We start from the raw sequence: 16,829 nt of genomic DNA, 5'->3' as shown, positions 1-16,829 counted from the left end.
AGGGAAATGAAACTGGTGTTTCATCATTCCTGAAGTTTCTTTGACCTTTAAAGGAAGTGAATGGCACTGAGAGAAGTTGTAATGAACACTGGCTCCAGTGTTGTGACATTTCTATTACCTCATTGTTTGATAATTTCTCTCTACCGTGCTCAAATGATGTCTGTAGTTTGCTTTTTCCATTTTTCACCTTGTGATTTATCCCATGTTATTGAAGACTCAGTCTGTTTACAGTAACTGTGTTTTTATTATTCTTGTCTAAGGATGACTTTATGATTATGAGTTCCCTCTGAGTCTGCTCTAAATTCTTTGTTGCTAGCATTCTACAGTGTTACTTTAACTCATAATGTCTTATGGTACACTACTGAATATATTGTTGAACAAACGCTGCACAAATTTATTTCTTTCCCTTCTCAGATTTTAATTCAGCAATCAACTGTCTTGGGAAGTGGTTTACTTAGTACAGTAAATGAAAGAGGTATAACCAAATATGGCTGGTGAGAAAATTCCTCAGAAACAGAAATATTATACATTCACAGCTTTTCTGTACTAGTAAACTCCTAGAATTTTCATTTATTTTGTAAATGTAAAGATAAACCCGAAGGCTATCTTAAAATATATTGCACCATGGACACCTTAATGGGATGTGAAGGTGGAACTGTCAAGTTATGCTTACAAATAATGTTATTTTCTAGACAATTTTATTTTAGGGATTTGAGCACATTTTTATTCCTGAGCAAATATGTGGATTAAGCCAAGATATGTCAATAAAAGTGCTGGGGAAATGTCTTATGGATATGAACACATTATCTGATAAAAATTCATATGCAGCTGTTTGCTCACAGCTGAAGATATAGGTAAGGCAAAGATCATCGAAGAGGAAATAAATCCTATGCATTTGGATTGCTCACCATAGTGAGCACATACCTAATACAACAACAAAATAGCACAGTATAGATTTTTAAAAAATCTATGATTGTTTACTATCAGTGAGAACTATGTTCATATATAAATAATTTTTACCTTAAAAGAACTGTGGTGCTCATCTACTTGCCATTGTGGTGCTGCCTGGAAAAATGGCCATTCACCTCTTCTTGCCTTGCAAATATTTATAAATTGGGATGTTTAGAGAGCTATTCCAAATCAAAGTATGCTGACCTAGAATATTCCTGATGACCTTCCTTAACCCTATACTTTGATAGGAGGCTGCCTAGGACAGTGTTTAAAAGCATATCCTCTGAGATCAGACAGCTGAGGGTTTAAATATTGGCTCTGTCAGACACTCAGTTATGTATGACCTTGGGAATTTTTTCAGAAGAGAACGGGGATAAAAATGAAATCTGTCTCATTGATGTTGTATAAAGCATTTAGCCCATGTTAGAGGAGGCATTTCAGACTCTCTTGTTGACCATGATGGCTACTCCATTTCTTCTGAGGGAATTCCTGCCCTCAGTAGTAGATATAATGGTCATCTGAGTTAAATTCACCCATTCCAGTCCATTTGAGTTCGCTGATTCCTAGAATGTCTACATTCACTCTTGCCATCTCTTGTTTGACCATTTCCAATTTGCCTTGATTCATGAACCTGACATTCCAGGTTCCTAAGCAACACTGCTCCCTACAGCATCAGACCCTGCTTCCATCACCAGTCACATCCACAGCTGAGTATTCTTTTTGCTTTGGCTCCATCCCTTCATTCTTTCTAGAGTTATTTCTCCACTGATCTCCAGTAGCATATTGGGCACCCACTGACCTGGGGAGTTTCTCTTTCAGTATCCTATCATTTTGCCTTTTCATACTGTTCATGGGGTTCTCAAGGCAAGAATACTGAAGTGGTTTGCCATTCCCTTCTCCAGTGGACCACATTCTGTCAGATCTCTCCACCCTGACCTGCCACCTTGGGTTGCCCCATGGGCATGGCTTAGTTTCATTGAGTTAGACAAGGCTGTGGTCCTAGTGTGATTAGATTGACTAATTTTCTGTGAGTATGGTTTCAGTGTGTTTGCCCTCTGATGCCCTCTTGCAACACCTACCGTCTTATTTGGGTTTCTCTTATATTGGGCATGGGGTATCTCTTCACGGCTGCTCCAGCAAAGTGCAGCCACTCGATGGACGTGAGTCTCAGTGAACTCTGGGAATTGGTATTGGACAGGGAGGCCTGGCGTGCTGTGATTCATGGAGTGGCAAAGAGTCGGACACAACTGAGTGACTGATCTGATCTGATCTGAGAGGAGGCATGATAGTGCCTGGAAGATGGTTGCAATGGTTTCTTATCTAGGGAAGAAACACATTGCTGCTTCTCTATACCCTAGCATACATCCAAAGTTGTTGAAATACCACTGACAAAATAGTATTGTTTTCTTTTTACATTTGGGTATATTTGCTGTACATATAGCCAGTGTGGACTCTCTGTATTGGTTGGTCAAGAGACTGGTGGCCCAATATTTACTCACCTCAAGGCCTATGTACCTTTCAGATTTGTTAACAATAGGCATTAATTATAGATTGACAAAAAAACTTTATTTCATAAACTTTAGATAAGTAAAAAATCATTTACTTAGTATCCAGGAGGAGAAGCGTGATTAAAAATAATGAATAGTATAATCTCATACAACTAGCTTGAAAAATGAATTTTTCAAATTATAATTGTGAATCAAAGCAGAATGTACATATTGCAAATAAATTATTAGAAAATACTGTAAAAGAAAGCCATTTACAGCAACATGGATGGACAGAGATTATAATACAAAGTAAGTTAGACAAAGACAAATATATATGATATCACTTACATGTGGTATCTAAAAAAATGACAAAAATGTATTTATAAAACAAATGCAAACTCACAGACTTTGAAAAAAATCTTATGGTTACCAAAGGAGAAAGGTGTGGGGGGCAGAGATAAATTAGGAGTTTAGGATCAACAGATGCACACTGCTGTATATAAAATAGATAATCAGTAACAACCTACTGTATAACACAGGGAACTCTATTCAGTACTCTGTAATAATCCATATGGGAAAAGAATTAAAAAAAATGGATGTGTGTATATATATAGCAATCACTTTGCTGTACACATGAAACTAATACAGCATTGTTAACCAACTATAAGATAAAAATTAAATTAAAAAAGGAAATACTATAAGGAGAAAATAGTAATATGTAACAAACATTTACATTTCCTTTTTCATTTATTAAATCTCATTTATATTTTTTAAAAGGTATAGAGCTTCTAAAGCAGATACAAAATCCACCTCAGCAAAGATGATATTAACCTAATAAACAAATATGGTTTCATTTTTCAACTCAGGCTCCAAGTTTTCAAATTAATCTATGAAGAGTTGAAACTGTGATTTTATAACTATCAAAAGAAATGTATAAAGTTACTTGAGAGAGTATCTAAGGGAGTTAGTAGTTGAAATGTTGGAGAGACTCAGATTAATAATGTATACTAAGTGGTCTATATTTAATTAGTGAACAAAATGATGTTTCAAGTTGCTCTTATCTCATGAGAAAATCTCTTTATCTGAACATAGTGGTAGTAATGCTCTTTATTGTTAAAGATACAGAAACTGTTATTCACTTGTAACAAAAAATTGGATAATACATCCACAGTGTACAAAATGTAAAAATCTACCAAAGTAATGCAAGTCTCTTCATAACCTCGTGTACCCATTTACTCCCAAAGAAAACCTGGTTCCAGTTTTGCTTCACCTAGTCGGGTGGATGGATACACTTTAGCTCCTCCCCTAGTGAAATACTGAGCTTGGGGGTCCAAGATTTATAATTTCAGCTATGTGATATTTGATACTGGAATCAGGATTTTTCATATCAGCATTTGTTGTTAGGGAAGTAGAGACTGTCTCCTTGCCTTTTAGGTATGGGGTAAGACTTGGGATCCACCAGAACAGATTGCCTTAGTAACTGAGCAATTGCCAATTGGTCAGGGGAGGCCAGCCTGCAAGTTATAAATCCTGAATTAACTCTTATCTCTCAGAGTCTGTGCTTTGATATTATTTTCTATTGTGATACTTCCTCTTCATTTTCCTATTTAGTAAATTGTCAATAATCACTCTCGGCCTGAACTAAAATACCATAAACTTTGTTTCCTGTGAAACTCAGTAGTAAGCAACACTCAAATATGTAATTATAGTACATCATAGATTATATTGATCATATTACCTGCCACTTACACAAAATATACCTATTTATACTCTACGCACTGTATTGATATTTTTATATATATTCCCTTCATAGTCTCATCCATCCTCTTGGTTTTAAATTCTAGCTATATTCTATTGCCTCCCAAATGTATATCTCTAGTCCAGTACTGTTCTTTGAAACCCAGACCTGTGTATCTAATGGTGTACTTGATTTATCCACTTTAAAATTAGAACTACCTTTCTGAATCTGAAACCTGACTTATTTATTATGGCTTTTATCAACAGAGAGGCTTGTTGCACCCCCAGAGAAACTCTAGACATCACTAAGTTTTAACAAGTCTGCTGAGGACTTACAGTTATTAATTTAGTCTTAACTCTTTTTGAATGAAATTATTTTTCTGGATACTGCTCATTTGTTAGTTCAATATGTCTTTTAGTTCAGTTCAGTCACTCAGTCGTGTCCGACTCTTTGTGACCCCATGAATTGCAGCACGCCAGGCCTCCCTGTCCATCACCAACTCCCGGAGTTCACTCAAACTCATGTCCATCGAGTCAGTGATGCCATCCAGCCATCTCATCCTCTGTCGTCCCCTTCTCCTCCTGCCCCCAATCCCTCCCAGCATCAGAGTCTTTTTCCAATGAGTCAACTCTTCGCATGAAGTGGCCAAAGTACTGGAGTTTCAGCTTCGGCATCATTCCTTCCAAAGAACACCCAGGACTGATCTCCTTTAGAATGTCTTTATATTGTGTTTAAATTACTAGATTGAGTTACAAATTTGCCCCTTTCTACTAACATTAGACATACATAGTTTGTGTTGATTTTAGTTGTGCCATTCAAGAATTCATGGAGTTTAGTAACACCTAAACCAATATTTTCCAAATGTAAAAGTTCAGATATTTTCATTCTCTTATCATAAAATGAAGCTGTTTTCTCATTCCTATTTCTGGAAGTCTTTATTAATGTTTTCATGAAATATTTCCATCTCAGACTATAGTTAAAAATTATTTCCCAGATTGAGATGCTTTTAAAATAAAGGAATAAGAATAAATGATATATTCTCCTTTGGCTCATCTTGTTTTTTTTTTTTTTAATTTATTTTTAATTGAAGGATAATTGCTTTACAACGTTGTGTTGAGTTGCTCAGCCGTGTCTGACTCAGTCATTTGCAACCCCATGGACCGCAGCACACTAGGTTTCCCTGTTCATCACCAACTCCTGGAGCTTGCTCAAACTCATGTCCATCGAGTCAGTGATGCCACCCAACTATCTCATCCACTGTCATCCCTTTCTTTATTTCTGTCATACATCAATGTGAATTGGCCATAGGCATATATATTTCCCCTTCCTCTTGAAACTCTCCCCCACTTCTCACCATATCCCACTGCTCTAGGTTGTCACAGAGCACCAGCTTTGTGCTCCCTGCATCGTACAGCAAACTCCCACTAGCTGGTTCATGTTGTTTTAATGATATATAACAGTTTGTATTTTTACTGGTCTCAGCTCATTCCAGGAGAAAGATAACACAGAAACATCTGTAGCTGAGTTTCCTCAATAGTGCCTCCTGACTCACTCTTTAAAAAAAAACTGAATAGAACAGCTTTATTGAGATATAATTTACATATATCTATAATTAACCCACTTAAAGAGTACAATTCTATAGCTTTTACTATATTCACAGAGTTATGTAAATACTAGCATCATTTTCACCACCACTACAAAAATAAATCTTGGCAACCTTTAGAAGTCTTTTCCCATTTTCTCCCAAAGCCTCTTTCCCTAAGTTCTAGACATCCATTAATCTATTTCTATCTCTATTTCACTAGTGTGGAAAGTTCATCTAAATGGAAGAATGCATTTTATGGCTCTCTCTGACTGGCTTCTTTCATTAACGTAATACTTTCAAGGTTCATTCCTGTTTTAGTCTGTAGCAGTACTTTAAATTTGTTATTGCTAAATAATATTCTATCATGTGAATACATCATATTTCATTTATTCATTCTTGGGTTTTATATTGTTTCCACAATTCAGATATTACCAATAATGCTTCTATACACATTCCTGTACAAAATTTTCATGGACATATATCTTAATTTATTTACTGTAATGTCTAAGACTAAAATTGCTTCATTATGCATTAACTTCATGTCAAACTTTGGAAAAATTGTCAGACTGTTTTCTAAAGTGGCTGTATCATTTCATATTCCACAGCAGAGTACCAGGGTTCCAATTACTTCACATTTCTTCCCAGGACATTTCATTGTCTCTCTTTTTGATAATATCCATCCTAGTGAGTATGAAGTGTTACCTCATTGGAGTGTTAATTTGCATTTCCCTGATGGCCAGTAATTTTGAGCATATCCTCATGTGCTTTTTGGCCATTTGTGTATCTTTTTTGGAGAAATGTTTATTTAAATACTTTCCCCATTTTTAAATTGGACTATTTATCTTTTTTCACTGAATTTAGTATTTATTAAATCTAGATGAAAATCCCTTATTAGATAAATCATTTTTTTCATTTTTTTGATGGTATTGTTTGAAACACAGAAGTTTGTCATTTTAAAAAGTCCCATTTGTATACTTTTTCATTTGTCACTTTTGGTTTTGGTGTCATAATAAGAGTGTTTTGATTAATTCAAGGCCATGAAGGTGTACTTCTATAATTCTTCTAAGATTTTGTAAATATTTTAAGTTTATTTTTGTGTGTGTTGTGAGGAATAAGTACAATTTCATCCTTTTATGTGTTGATATCCAGTTGTCCAGCACAACTTGTTGGAACTCACTTTCCTCTTTCCTATTTACTTTATCAGATCTTTCTCATAGTTTATCTGTGACTATAAATAAGAATTTTAATCATTCATATTTTATTCTAGGTTTTTAAACTCCAGTCATATAGTTATCCTAATAACTTTTATAATTAAAATACATATTAATTAAATTTAAGTACTTCTTTAAGAGTCACATATCAATGATTTTTAACCAAAAATAATAATTGTACCGGTGGTTTATCCACATTATATCATTTATGGTAACAAAAAACACTTTTAGGTGTATGTTGTCTTTATCATTGTGTCAACGAGTAAAATACCAGCCTTTATAAGATAACACTATATTTGTACTTAATGCTTCTAATTAAGACACAGTTTTCCCCTCAGTCACTCTCACCCATCAGGAAGCTTCCATAAGCCTCTTATCCCTCTCCATCAGAGGGCAGACAGACTGAGAACCACAGTCACAGAAAACTAACCAATCTGATCACATGGACCACAGCCTTGTCTAACTCAATGAAACTAGGAGCCATGTCGTGTATGGCCACCCAAGACATACGGTTCATGGTGGAGAGTTCTGACAAAACGTGGTCCACTGGAGAAGGGAATGGCAAACCACTTCAGTATTCTTGCCTTGAGAACCCCATGAACAGTATGAAAAGATAAGATAGGACACTGAAAGATGAACTCCCCAGGTCAGTAGGTGCCCAATATGCTACTGGAGATCAGTGGGGAAATAAGTCCAGAAAGAGTGAAGAGACCAAGCCAAAGCAAAAACAGCACCCAGTTGTGGATGTTACTGGTAGTGGAAGTAAAGTCCAATGCTGTAAAGGGCTATATTGCATAGAAACCTGGAATGTTAGGCCCATGAATCAAGGCTAATTGGAAGTGGTCAAACAGGAGCTGGCAAGAGTGAAGGCTGACATTTTAGGAATCAGCAAACTAAAATGGACTGGAATGGGTGAATTTAACTCAGATGACCAATATATCTACTACTGTGGGCAAGAAACCCTTAGAAGAAATGGAGTAGCCATCATAGTCAACAAATGAGTATGAAATGCAGTACTTGGATGCAGTCTCAAAAATGACAGAATGATCTCTGTTTGTTTTCAAGGCAAACCATTCAATATCACAGTAATCCAAGTCTATGCCCCAATCAGTAATGCTGAAGAAGCTGAAGTTGAATGGTTCTATGAAGACCTACAAGACCTTCTAGAACTAACACCAAAAAATATGTCCTTTTCATTGTAGGGAACTGGAATGTGAAAGTAGGAAGTCAAGAAATACCTGGGGTAACAGGCAGATTTGGCCTTGGAGTACAGAAAGAAGCAGGGCAAAGGCTAATCGATTCTTCCAAGAGAACACACTGGTATAACAAACACCCTCTTCCAACAGCACAAGAGAAGACTCTACGCATGGACATCACCAGATGGTCAACACCGACATCAGATTGATTATATTCTTTGCAGCCAAAGATGGAGAAGCTCTATACAGTCAGCAAAAACAAGACCAGGAGCTGACTGTGGCTCAGATCATGAACTCCTTATTGCCAAATTCAGACCTAAATTGAAGAAAGTAGGGAAAACGACTAGACTATTCAGGTATGACCTAAATCAAATCCCTTACCGTTATACAGTGGAAGTGAGAAATAGGTTCAAGGGGTTAGATGTGATAGAATTCCTGAAGAACTATGGATGGAGGTTCATGACATTGTACAGGAGGCAGTGATCAAGACCATCTCCAAAACAAAGAAATGCAAGAAAACAAAATGGTTGTCTGAGGAGGCCTTACAAATAGCTGTGAAAAGACGAAAAGCAAAAGGCAAAGGAGAAAAGGAAAGATATACCCATTTGAATGCAGATTTCCAAAGAATAGCAAGAAGAGATGAGAAAGCCTTCCTTAGTGATCAGTGCAAAGAGAGGAAAAGAATAGAATGGGAGAGACTAGAAATCTCTTCAAGAAAATTAGAGATACCAAGGAAATATTTCATGTAAAGATGGGCAAAATAAAGGACAGAAATGGTATGGACCTAACAGAAGCAGAAGATATTAAGAAGAGGTGGAAAGAATACATAGAAGAACTACACAAAAAAGATCTTCATGACCCAGATAATCACAATGGTGTAATCAGTCACCTAGAGCCAGAAATCCTAGAATGCGAGGTCAAGTGGGCCTTAGGAAGCAGCACTGTGAGCAAAACTAGTGGAGGTGATGGAATTCCAGTTGAGCTATTTCAAATCCTGAAAGATGATGCTGTTAAAGTGGTGCACTCAATATGCCAGCAAATTTGGAAAACTTAGCCGTGGCCACAGGACTGGAAAAGGTCATTTTTCATTCCAATCCTGAAGAAATGCTCAAAGAATGTTCAAATTCCTGCACAGTCGCACTCCTCACATGCTAGTAAAGTAATGCTCAAAATTCTCCAAGCCAAGCTTCAGCAGTCTGTGAACCATGACCCTCCAGATGTTCAAGCTGGATTTAGAAAACGCAGAGGAACCGGAGATCAAATTGCCAACATCTGCTGGATCATGGAAAAAGCAAGAGAGTTCCAGAAAAACATCTACTTCTGCTTTATTGACTATGCCAAAACTTTTGACTGTGTAGATCATAACAAACTGTGGAGAATTCTTCAAGAGATGGAATACCAGACCATCTGACCTGCCTCTTGAGAAATCTGTATGCAGGTCAGGAAGCAACAGTTAGAACTGGACATGGAACAACAGACTGGTTCCAAATAGGAAAAGGAGTATGTCAAGGCTATATATTGTCACCATGCTTATTTAACTTATATTTAGAGTACATCATGCTGGGCTGGATGAAGCACAAGCTGAAATCAAGATTTCTGGGAGAAATATCAATAACCTCAGGTATGAAGATAACAGCACCCTTATGGCAGAAAGCAAAGAAGAACTAAAGAGCCTCTTGATGAAAATGAGAGGAGAATGAAAAAGATAGCTTAAATCTCAGAATTCTGAAAACTAAGATCATGGCATCTGGTCCCATCGCTTCATGGCAAATAGAATGGAAACAATGGAATCAGTGACAGACTTTATTTTGGGGGGCTCCAAAATCACTGCAGATGGTGACTGCAGCCATGAAATTGAAAGACGCTTACTCCTTGGAAGAAAGGTTATGACTAACTAGACAGCATATTAAAAAGCAGAGACATTACTTTACCAGCAGTGCTCCATCTAGTCAAAATTGTGGTTTTTCCCTTAGTCATGTATGGATATGAGAGTTGGACTATAAAGAAAGCTGAGCACTGAAGAGTTGTTGCTTTTGAACTGTGGTGTTGGAGAAGACTCTTGAGAGTCCCTTGGACTGCAAGGAATTCAACCAGTCCATCCTAAAGGAAATCGGTCCTTAATATTCATTGAAAGGACTGATACTGAAGCTGAAACTCCAATACTTTGGCCCCCTGATGCGAAGATATGACTCATTTGAAAAGACCCTCATGCTGGGAAAGATTGAAGGCAGAAGGAAAAGGGCCCGACAGAGGATGAGATGGTTGGATGGTATCACTGACTCAATGGCCATGAGTTGAGTAAACCCTGGAAGTTGGTGATGGACAGGGAGGCCTGCTGTGCTGCAGTCCATGGCATCACAAAGAATTGGATGTGACTGAGTGACTGAACTGAACTGAATGCTACTAATATACAGTATAGGTGGTATTTACTAGAATCCATTGATTCCCTTTTGGTTCTAAACAAGACAAGAAAAGCAAATATGTTAATCATGTATTCCCTATTTGTCCTATTACCCGTTATTTTCTCTCATCTTTTACCTCAAGACTTTTGTGTTTCATTTGTCATTTATAATTGCCTTAGGCAGCTTGAGATATATGGAATAAACCATGTGGGCTTATAAACATTTGAGTTTGCTTCGTTTTCTGGGTGGAGTTAATCTTCCTTCCAAGGAACATATCTTCTCTGACTTTTAATTTATAACATGGAGTACTTTGATAGTGATTAGATTTTCCCACTGAACAAATAACAGGTATCATCACTGATATTGCTTCAGGGCAAGTAGTAGATGTAAATTTATGACATTAATGTGAGGCAAAGCAAAGCACAAATATACATGAATTCCGCAAGCCTGGCTATAGATATTAATTACTCAATGTTTTCAGATAACTAATATAGGAAAAACTATTATTTACTATTATTTACTCTATTGCTAATGTAACCATTGCTAATGGTTACAATTAGATTTTTCAATAGATGAGTGAAGGAAAGAGATGTTGTTATTTTGTGTGAGTCTGTGTTAGCATTGTGAATTTTTAAGCAGAAAAATACATTACTATCATTCTCTGAAGAGAAAGAAATGCTTCCCAGAAGAGTAAAAGTATGTTATTCCATCATCCACATTGATTAAACAAGGATCCACTAATATCTAGGAAGTAATGTTTAGAAAGCTCAAAGATCTCTTTAAAGGATTTTAGGCACAATAGGGACCAAATTCAGGGTAAAAGTAATGATAATGTTAAATTTCTTGGAAAAAAATATGCTCTATATACTCAGTAATTTTGATTTCAGTCAAATAGTTTTAATATTAGAAGCAAATGATTGAGTTTTTAATACTGATTTTCTATATAAATTTGGAATTTATCTATAAGAAGTTGCTGTGCATGATAGACTTTATCCTAACATGTAACTGCTTTAAGGGTCCATGTGCTGCTACATTGCTTCAGTCACATGCAACTCTTTGCAGCCCCGTGGACTGTAGCCTGCCAGGTTTCTGTTCATGTGATTCCCTAGGGGAGAATGCTGGACTGGCTTGCCGTTTCCTTCTCCCAGGATCTTCCAGACCCAGGGACAGAACCCACATCTCTTATGTCTCTTGCATTGGCATGCGGGTTCTTTACCACTGCTGCTGCTGCTGCTAAGTTGCTTCAGTCGTGTCTGACTCTATGCGACCCCATAGACGGCAGCCCACCAGGCTCCCCCATCCCTGGGATTCTCCAGGCAAGAACACTGGAGTGGGTTGCCATTTCCTTCTCCAATGCATGAAAGTGAAAAGTGAAAGTGAAGTCACTCAGTTGTGTCTGACTCTTCACGACCCCATGGACTGCAGCCTACCAGGCTCCTCCATCCATGGGATTTTCCAGGCAAGAGTACTGGAGTGGGGTGCCATTGCCTTCTCCGTCTTTACCACTAGCGCCACTTAAATGGTACATGCTTAGTCTTAACTTTTCAACCATTAGTAATAAATTAACAGCGACAAAACACTATTCTTTTCAATATGTGTAGTTACTTTGGTAGCAGTCTATGTATTCTTAAAGCTTCCCCTCAATTCATACGTTTGAATTTGGTGAGAACAAAAAACAACTGTGACCATGAATTTTATCACCCTGTATGCTTTGGGTGAAAACATGGTGCTATGGCTGCCATCAACGGGAATCTCGAGGCAGAGGACAGGATATGTAGTAAAAGGTTAAGCGTTGTGATAGATGATGAGAGAGGGCATCTCAAATATCTTCAGCTAGCGGAGGCATTGTATTCACAAAGAGAATTTCTATTACATTTCTGTGCTTTACCTGTTCTGTAAGATTTAGCTCAAGTTCCCCCTTTTCCTGGAAAACTGTCTTGAGTCCTTCTATCTGGGATACTTGTTCTTCCTCTTCTCTTATAGCACCTTGAGTTTATAATGATCTTAGCATTTAACCTACTACAATTCCCCATTTCCTTGTTTTGTCTGTTTGACTAAACTGTAAACTTCCTGAGGGACAGGACTGTGTTGGATCGATTTTAAATCTCCAAAGCCTAGAATGGTGTCTAGCCTCTATGAGACATTTAAAAGTATTTTTGAGTGAGTAAACAAATGGATGAACCAAATCTCTAAAACCTTCTACATTTTTAATTAAAAAAGTCAATTAGAAGTTATTTTCAAAACCAATAATATGGTTTCTTTTTTTTCCCAAACTTTAAACTTTTTATTTTGTAATATATTTGTATCAATTCTCCCACAACCCCCCCTCCTATCCAAGCTGTCCCATAGCATTGAATAGAGTTCCATATATTATAAGAGTGATTAAGTCAACTTGGAAGCCAAAATGTTTTTAGGTAATAGACATACAATTTTGGAGGAAGAGATATATGAAGAAAGGCTTGTTCCTGATACATTGATAGGGATTTTAGATCTGTGATCTGACACAATATATGTTTAAGATATTACTTTACTAATGAAAAGAACTGCGATGTTGGGAGAAGACTCTTGAGAGTCCCTTGGACTTCAAGGAGATCAAACCAGTCGATCCTAAAGGAAATCAATCTTGAATATTCATTGGAAGGACTGATTGCTAAGGCTGAAAGTCCAATAGTTTGGCCACCTGATGCAAAGAACCGCATCATTGGAAAAGATCCTGATGCTGGGAAAGGTTGAAGGCAGGTGGAGAAGGGGATGACAGAGGATGAGATGGTTGGATGGCATCACCAACTTGATGGACATGAGTTTGAACAAATTCCGGGAGTTGGTGAGGGACAGGGAAGCCTGGTGTGCTGCAGCCTATGGTGTTGCAAAGAGTCGACATGACTGAGTGACTGAATTGAATGAAAAGAAACTTCCCTGTGTATCTAATAAGTGTTAAATTCCTGGGAACAAGTGGAGGTAGACTTCAGCCAAGATTTGTTTTTCAGATGTTCAGCTCTGACTGTGAAGTGAGACATGCCTTAGGGCAACTAAAATTCAGGGAAAAGAAAAGGCTGTTTGCTGGATTTTATACCACATTAGTTGTCACTCAGCTGTTGTTACCTTTCACTTATGACTTAAATGCCTTTAATTAATCTCCACTTCACCACATGAGCATAAAGGGTAAAACCATTTTTAGTGCACACAATTTCCTGATTAGTCTCCAAAGACTTAGTTGGGTGCTTTCTCAAGTTGTGAGGCCTAAAAAGCCTTCCAGATTATGTGTTCCTGGGGCATTTTGCCTACATCTTCTGAATTGAAATGAAAGATCATGGTGTTGCAGAAACCAGTACTTGAGAAACCAAGCACCACACTTGGAGAGTTGGAGAACTCAGGTTTATTACGCGGGGCAGGCCCAGAGGAGTTAAACTCCAAGCTCTGAGCTGCAAACAAAGGGTTACAGAGTTTTTATACATGGACAGGCGTGATTAAGTGGGTTTGCAGGGGCTTGGCGATTGCAAAGAGCAGGAAAGGGTGAGTGAGATAAACTCCAGTTCCTAGCATTGTGAGTCCCCACTTTCTGAGACTACATGACCTATGTGATCCAGACTTTGCAAGGAACAAGCTGAGTTACAGAGGCAGAAGGAGCAGGAAGTTATGTAAAATTGTAACTTTTCCTCTTCATTCTCCCCTCTTGATGCTTCTATCACTCATTGTAGAAAGCATCATCTCATGTTTTGGTAGGATATTCAGAGCTCCCCATCGTTTAGGGGGCTACATTGAGCTATTACCATTCATAAGTTTATGGATTCAATTCGAGAGGTTATGAACTGGGTAATAGTATTGAGAATACAAGGGCCAATCAAGAGCACTGCAAAGAACATTAAGAGAGGACTGGTTAAAGGGAGAAGCCACCATTCCCAGATCCAGATATTGTTCCAATTACCCCAGGAATTTTCTAGTTCCTCTCTCCTTTTTATGATTTGTTCCTTTAGCTGTTGGGCCATGTCCCTGACTATTCCTGTTTGGTTTACATAAAAGCAACATTCTTCATTCAAGAAGAGACAGAGTCCTCCCTTTTCAGTAGGTCTAGCCCTTTCCTATTCTGTAAAATCACTTCAACCAGGGAATCTAGTTGGTCCTGTAAGGCCACTAAAGATTTGACTACCCTCTCAATGTCGTCTGTGAAGTCCTTGGATAGTGTATGACAGAAGGTGGTTGATGAAGCAATTCCTCCTATTCCCATACCTATCCCAGGCATAATTCCCAGTCAAATAGGAGGGGTATAATTTGGATGGCTCTTTTTGACCACGTATGTGCTGCCAGAGGTATGGTGAGAGTCTGGTTGTTAGGGACAGTATTCACTTGGGGAGTGAGGAAAGCTAAGGTGCAGATACCCATCCAGTTGACTGGTAGACACAAGTAAGCATCTGTCCCACAAACAAAGAAAAGGCCTTGATGGGGGCGGCACCACATTGTGTTTGTGGGAGGATGAGTGGACCACTTACCTTTTAAAGTTTAAATATATTCATCCCTGGTTAAATTGCCTATAAGTTCTTCCATCATTTGTAAAGCATTTTGGAGCCTTTTGAGTTAACTCAATTGTCCTTAAGACTGGCTCTTGTGAGGGTGATCTATAGGAGTTCCCATGGCTGTTGCATTATTCAATGATACTGGTGTAGCTAAGTACCATGGAGCTCCTAAGGATAAGCAAAGCCAGCAATCGCTGGCCAGCTGGGGGTTGGTGTCATCAAGAAGGTGATGAGTTGCACTGAGAACCTGGTACAGGTGAGGGTTTAAGGGGGAGTTAACTTTATAACCTGGGTCATGCTGCCAACAGGCAGAGCCTGATATTTTAGGGCAGAGTTGGTCCATGATTTTGTCTGTCTACATTGTTGTCACTGTCTAGTAGGTTTTTCCACTTATTTGGCAGAGAGACACCCGTTTTGGGTTGTAACATCTGTGTGGCATTAGGGGGTAGACAGGGCACAGGGGCATGATGGCAGTGCCATGGGGTCGGGATACCACCTGGGATTTGGATCCTCTGGTGGGAGAAAGGTAGCAGCAGCGGGAGGCATAGCTTGAAAACATCTTTGGCACCCAGGCCCCTGGATATACATCGCATGGTTATGAAGGCAGTAGCTGATCGGCCTATAGGACTGGCTATCTATACATTGTTCTAGCTGATGGTTAAGTAAGTGATTTTCCAAGAGTTGGCTGTAATGTTGACAGGTGCATGATGGATAAGGAACGTCACCATCTGTAACAGCAAGGGACACCAAAAGCCTGTAAAGCAGCCTGCACATAACAGATAACTGACACTAGCAAAAGGTTTTCTCCCCATCTTTGGGCTGTCATGGCTATAGCAACTGAGCCTATCATGAAGGGGGTTCAGCTATACTGTGAGCAATTTAGTTAATAGGGAGAATCTATCATAAGAGACATCTAATAAGAAAGAGGCTTCCCACTACTGTGAGATAACAGACAGCTAACTGCAGCTTCTGACCCAAATCCCAGTCCTGGGGTGTGACTGAAGCTAGTACTATAGCGAAGAGCACAGCAATAATACCAATCAGGGCTGACAGTAAAAATCCATTGATATTTTGACAGCCAGATCCTCAGGCTTCTGCTGTGCATTGATCAGCCATTTGCTGGAGTGTGGCTGGAGGAAGGCTGAAGAATCATCATGCTTCTGCTGTGCATTGACTAGTCAGCTTCTGGAGTGACTAGAGCAGGGCTCAGCATTCTTCATGGGTGAGGGCCACTGTTTTTGGAACCAGACCTTAGGGGGTTTTCGGGGTCCTGAACTGTTTTCCAAGTGTCTTCATCACAGGAAGCTGCTGCCTTCTTGACTCTGGTGTGGTGGATCCAAGGGATGACACCTATAACTTTAACAGCAGTAGGGTTTGCCAGGATGACCATGTGAGGGCCTGTCCAAACTGGCTGAAGTGGTTCCTTTTTTCAGTCTTTTACCCATACCTCATCTCCTGGCTGATAGGGACGAACTCAATTGCCCAAAGGAATGAGTGTCCTTTCTAAGGTTTCTTGGGCAATACGGTGAAAGACTTTTCCCAGGGCCTGGAGGTGTCAAGACATCTCCAGGTCAGCCAGTTATTGGGGGTTTCCCTTAAGTTTTTTCCTATCACTGGAGGTGTTCTCCCATATAAGATCTCAAAGGGAGAATAGCCTGAGGACCTCGGCTGTATCTAACTCGGAGTAAGGCTAGGGGTAACATGTCCACCCAAGATAACTGGGTCTACTGACAGTTTAGCTAATGAAG

Source organism: Bos mutus, chromosome 9 (assembly GCF_027580195.1).
Source record: "Bos mutus isolate GX-2022 chromosome 9, NWIPB_WYAK_1.1, whole genome shotgun sequence".
Lineage (NCBI taxonomy): Eukaryota > Metazoa > Chordata > Mammalia > Artiodactyla > Bovidae > Bos > Bos mutus.
This window is presented reverse-complemented; position numbering follows the sequence as displayed.